Source organism: Nesoenas mayeri, assembly GCF_963082525.1.
Source record: "Nesoenas mayeri genome assembly, chromosome: 4".
Taxonomy (NCBI): Eukaryota; Metazoa; Chordata; class Aves; order Columbiformes; family Columbidae; genus Nesoenas; species Nesoenas mayeri.
The window spans coordinates 10335173-10341172 of NC_137540.1; positions in this window are offsets into that span (position 1 = coordinate 10335173).

Genomic DNA, 6000 nt, shown 5'->3' on the forward strand with positions numbered 1-6000 from the left:
GGCATCATCCCTACATTTTGGGGCAAGATTTCTAAATTCCTCCTTTGCAGCTTCCCCTGCTTCCACCTCCTCTGTTCTGTCTTGTTGCCCTGGAGCTCTATCAGCTATGACCATCAGCCTCATAAGATAGATGTTGGCTTTTTATGGGTTCTTGTAGAGATCATTCTTGTGCTTGGAAGAGGCTGTCCTGTAAGGCCTATCTGTTTTCTACAAACTTCAGAGCTGCTTCCCGTGACACCGCTTGTATTAGCCCCCCGATTCAATGAAAGTTGTCTCCTCTGGAGTCCCAGGTCTGTGCTCTGCTGCTGGCCTTACTCACTGCCCTTTGGCACCTGGGACCCCGCTATGTCCCAAGTGCCACCCAAGGCTGACACTGATGATCACATCCCTGATCAGCGCTTCCTTGCTGGCCAGGACCAGGGCCAGGTGAGCATGGCCCTTATTGACCCACCAGCTCAGCAGCTCTGCTAAGCAGTCCCCGCAAGATCCTCCACACTGTTGTCAGCCTATTGCTTTGCCTGGCGAGCGAGTGCCAGGAACCTTACAGTGCCCTACAGGAACCTGCTTGTTCAGCTGGAGACTTCTTGGGGTTGCTGTCAGAAAACATTTCCTGCTTACTCTTCCTGGTCAAGTAGTTTCTAACTGCCGGGACAGTGTCACCTTTAGCGGCTTCTCCTCTCAACTGTGCACTGGACACCCCGCAGAAGCTGCCCCATGGCAATCCTCATGGAGTGGCCCCTCAAAACCACCATTTCCAGCCCCGGCCTCTCACCCCAGCTAACAGAGGTTGTTCTTGGCTCCATGGAGGGACAGTGAATGAGTAGGTCAGCAGTCCGTGTTTGCGCTGTGCAGATGAGATGTGAGCATGCACTGCATGTACGTGAGGTGAGTGACTCCAGGAACAAACCCCGCTGGCCCAGGGAGCTTCATCTCAGCTGCCCTGGCCAGGCTCATTGCGAGTGTTCCTGTCTGCTGCCTCAGCCTTGCCCATGATGCTGGGCTGTGCTCTCAAAACAGCCAGAACCGTCAGAGAGGTTCTGGAGTCCTTGGAAAAGGCAGACATCAAAGCCAGCTTCAAGAAGGGCTCTTTATTAAAATGGAGCCATTTTTCCCAAGAAGAGCTGCTCCTCTGCCTGGTTTAGCCGCGCCAGCAGCACAGGGCTTGCAAGCTCCATCGTGATCTTGGCTGCTTCCTCAAAGAGCTCAGGATGGCAGTGGTCTGAGCTACCAGGCAGCAGATGGAGGGTTCGCTGTCCTTCTCCAAGGGCTCGATGGCTGCAACAGAAAGAAGCAGAGGCAAGATGACCTCCCATGTCTGCAGTCACACCCCGAGATCCCCTCCGGACACGCGCCCTACTCACCGCTGCAGATCTCAGCCAGCTCCACCTCGCTTGCGTCCCTCAGGTGCCGCGCAGCAAGCCCTGGGCACAGAGCTCCGTCAGACCCCTGCTCCCTCCCCCCCTTCATGAGGGCTGGCCCCAGGGAAGAGCAGGAGCTGAGATGGTGGGACCGAGCGAGGCGGCCACCAAGCCCACCTGAGTGGACGGGGCTGGGAGGAGAGGCCAAGGCCCTGGACGGGGCAGCCAGGGCTCCAGCAGGCACAGGGCTGCTCCTTGCTGCCAGGGCAGTGGCGGGGACTGGGGCCAGGCTGCCAAGAGAGGGACTCTGGGGGCTGTGACTCACCAATGAACCTCACGGCTGCCTCTCGCAAGCTGGCCTGTGCGTTCTTCAGGTACGGCCGGCTGCGATTCAGGAACTCTTTGGCCCTCCTCCTGTCCTGCTCCAGCTGGAGGGAGCACCAGGGTGTGAGCATGTCACTGCCCCTCCCCTCTTGGCCAGAGCAGTCCCTCCTCCCAACAAACCACCTTCCCCTTCACCCTGCCAGCCCATTCCTGCCTCCCCTGTGGGGCTGAGGCTGAGACAGAGCCACAAGTAAGGGGGTCCCAGGGGTGCTGAGAGCCCTCCCTCCTGCTGGGTGTGGGCAGGGGAGAGGGGCAGAGAGAAGAGCCCTTGGAGGTTCTGTTTTTGAGGACAGGGAACAAGGATGCAGCCCCGGGCTGCAGCAGGGCAGCTGAGGCACATCTGCAGAGCCCACACCCCAGCAGCCCAGCCATAGGGGGCAACCCTCGTGCAGCCTGGGCCCTGGGCTTTGGGGGTTGTCCTCACCAAACACTCTCCTGTCCGCCATGTCTGCTGTGTCTGTGCCAGGTGTTGGAGCTGTTTCCACTTGAGCAGCTCTGCTGCGGCAACGAGGGCTTCCCCGGCGGCCTGCAGAACAGCAGAAGCTGGGAGATGGCACCACGCTCTGGGCAAGGACACCTGGCATCCCCCTCCTCTGGGCTTTGTTCCTGGGGTGATTCTGCCATTAGGGACCTGGGACATGCCCTGGCCCAAATGCCTGGGCGTCTCTCCCCTGCAACACTGCTTAGCTTGGCAGTCGGTACCTCGGCCACGCTCCGCACTTGGTCACTCATGTGGAAGAAGAGTGGGAGCAGGCTCGCTTGTGCAATGCTCTTCATCTGTCTCTTGTGGTTGTCCGTCACCACCTTCATCAGATCTCTGAAGAGGCTGATGGAGCTCTCTCTCATCTGGCTCAGCTCCTGGGAGAGAGCAGCACAGTAGGACTTGAGCACCGGTAGCTCTCTGCCCACGGGGAGCAGGAGCTTCAGCAAGGCTGATGTGAGGGGAGATGCTTCAGGGTGGCATTCTGCACACTGGAGTTGTGAGCCAGATCTGTGGCCCCGGGTGCATGAGAGGCCGCTCGGGAGACTTCTTGCGGCAGTGCCTGTGCCCCAAAGTGCTCTCCCAGCCACCCAGCATCCCCCATCAGCTTCACCAGCCACTGGGAAAAGAAGAGCTCCCTCCCACAGACAGGCTCATGAGGAGACTGGGCTGGTCTTGGCAATGCCTCCAGGGCATGGACCACCGGGTCAAACTCAGCCCCTCGCCACGGGCTCAGCGAAAAACAATCTGGTCCTGGCCCCTCCCTGGGAGAGCCCTCAGGCCTCTGAGAGCATCTGGCAGGGAGAAGCTGGGTTGGGCTGCAGAATGCAGAAGCCATCCCACAAAAGCCCAGGGGAGAAAGGAGACAAGACCCTGCTCGGAGTGGCTGGGTGGAAGGGCAGCTGTCATTGCCCAGTTCCCACCCACGAGGCTCAGGCTTCCCCAGCAGCCTTACGTCATCGAAGAAGGGCAGGACAAATTCTGCCAGCTGCAGAGCGATGGGGCTGGCCTCCTTCCTCTCCAGCTGAGCCATCAGGTGTCTGAAGACCACCAGAGCCTTCATCGTCACAGCCTTGTAGCCAAAGAACAGGACCCTCCTCAGGTCTGGCAGCAGGACCAGCATTTTTCTTGCCTGTATGAAGAAGAGAGTTTCCCGTTAGGGACAAGGGCCGTGTGTGGAAAGCTCCCCAGGCAGCTACCAGGCCCCACCATGGCAGAGAGCGGCCGTGGGAGCCAGCCAAGGCCAAGCCCTCACCCACTGCCCTGGCCCCCGGCTGCCACCCTACGCACCATCTCTTCTCTCTCCGACAGCGTCATGATGGCCCTGAGCACCAAGGAGAGCATCGCCGGCCTTGGGAGACTCAGAAACCTCTTGGTTAGGTACGTCGGAGCAAACTCCTCCTCTTCCAGATCACTGCTGGCCAGCAGCTGAAAGAAAGCCAGCAGTGAGCGACCGGCAGAGCTGGTGGGCTCCTCGCACCGTGCAGCTCTCGGTTCCCAGGGCAGCCCAGGCCAAGGGCAACAAGGGGAGCTTTTTCCAGTAACTCACAGCCAGGCGAAGGATGGAGGTGTTCTCCAAGGATGTGGAGAAGACCCCGTAGTGCCGGTCCTGGAGCTGGATTTGCAGCTCCCTCAAAACGTTGTGCAAGGTCTGAGGCACAGAGAACATCGCCTCCCACATGTCCAGGGCAGTGCTGCAAGGCAGAGTGCTCTGTCAGCAGGGCAGCCCCAGCCACAGCAGTGTGGTGACCAGGCTCAGTGCTGCGGGACGTTTGGGATGCCCTGGGCAGCAGCAGGGCACTGAGCTGCTGCTCCCCATGGGGCTGGCAGGAGTGTGGTGGGGGTGCTCTGGGCTGGCTTGCTCAGCTTTGACTGCTGCAGGCCTGGCTGAGCCCCCAGGGCTGGAAAGCATGGTGGGATGGAGGGTCCTGCTCCTCAGATTGTCCTGCAGGATTCCTTGGCTCTGACAGCCAGAGAGCCTCCAGGCCCCTCTCCCCACAGCAAACAAGCTCTCGTGGCTTTTGGGGCCAGTACCTGTCTCCTGGTGGAGCGATTTTCAGCAGTGTCCTGACCACCTCCCCAGGGTTCTCCTCAGCCATCAGGAGAAGCAGGGACTCCACGCTCTGCCGGGCTGAGTCCATGTTGATGCATTCCAGGTTTTGGTGGATGCAGGTGGTGATCTTTGGCACCTGGAGGGGACATGGTTGAGGATGGTGCTGCCACTGGAGTGTGGCCATTTCCTCAGCTGCACTTTCCATCCCTCTCTGTTGCTTTCTGGTGGCTTCAAGTGCCCGAGACACCAGCGTTTGGGAGGGGGGAATGGAGAGAGCAACAAGGCCTCCCAGGGCTGAAGAGCAGGGCAATCCAGCCACAGGCCACTTACATCTGCCAGCCAGAGTTCAGGGTGTGCCATGACCACGTCCAGAGCATTTCTGGCCGCCTCCTTGTCAAAGCTGCTGGCGTCTCTCATTGCCTCAATGAATACCAGGACCATGTCTGTCCTCTCAGGAGGCTGGAGGTATTCTTCAAAGGCCTGTTGGAGGAAGGGAGGCAGCGAAGCCACGTCACACTGAGTGCCCTGAAGGTGCTGCCTAGCTGGGCAATGCCAGCAGCCCCGCAGAGACCCCCGGCGGCAGTGCTGGCCGCGGTGCCCGCAGCAAAGCTGGCAGCAGGGGCGGCACTCACTGCTGGAGAGGATGAGAAGAGAGGGCCCCAGGCTGAGGGAGGAGGGCTGGGGTCACGGGCACAGGGTGCTGGCCCTGCCGTGTACCAGGGCTTGCTGGTGGCCAGGAGGACTGGGACACTGGAGAGCAGCCCTGGCATTGTCCCTGCTTGGGGACAGCAGGAACCCTCTCAGCAGGGACAGGGAGACCACACCAGCCCCGCTGATTGTGGATGCCTTTGCTCACACAAGTCCCCTGCTGCTGCTACCGCCAAGAGTGCCAACAAGCAAGGGGGGAGCTCGTCACCTCGGTCATGTGTGTGGCGCTGGGCGAAGAGCGCAAGGAAGTGGTCTTAGCTTTCCAGTCCCCTTGCAGCTGTGCGTTCTCCTCTGGCAGTGTCGCACCTAAAGAGCAGGGCAAACACAGAAGAGTCAGGAAGACACAGCAGCTTCCTCAATACGAGAAAGAGCTTGGAGCTTGGAATGGCCGAGGTGGGAGGTTATGAGCCACAGTCAAGGGAGGAGGTGGTGGAGAGCGGTGGCAAGGAAAGGCAGATCCACCTCCAATGTATGTGTGCAAATGCTCCTGGCCCTGGAAACTCCAAGGCCCTGGAGCTGTGCATGCAGTCCTACCATTCAGTCCCCCACGGTTGGAATAATGGTGACGTGGGGGATGGTTCGCATGACTGGAACGCTGCGGGACAAGGATAGAGGCCCGTCGGGAGAGATGGGAAGATGCAGCATGGGGCTGTCTCCCGTGCCCCTGAGGAGGAGCTCAGCTCCATGGGGCCATCAGCAGGCTGGGACAGAGCGTGGGGGTCAGGAGCAGGGGCAGGGCTGGCGACATGGTGGTGCCTCCAGCAAGCAGGAGAAAGGTCCATCGCAAGCCCCAGGAAGACGAGGAGAGCTATTGGGTGATGTTGGTGTGCAGAGGGTTGCATCCCACCGCAGTTTCTCTTACAGCGTTGCTGATGCTTGAATTGGAAGAGGGAACAAAGAATATCCAGAGCCAAACGGCTGGTCTCTTCCTCCTTGAAGGACAGGAGCAGGATGAGATGTCCTAGCAGCTGTCCGAGGATTGGCATCTGGATGTCTGTGTAGGAAGCCTGTGTGTC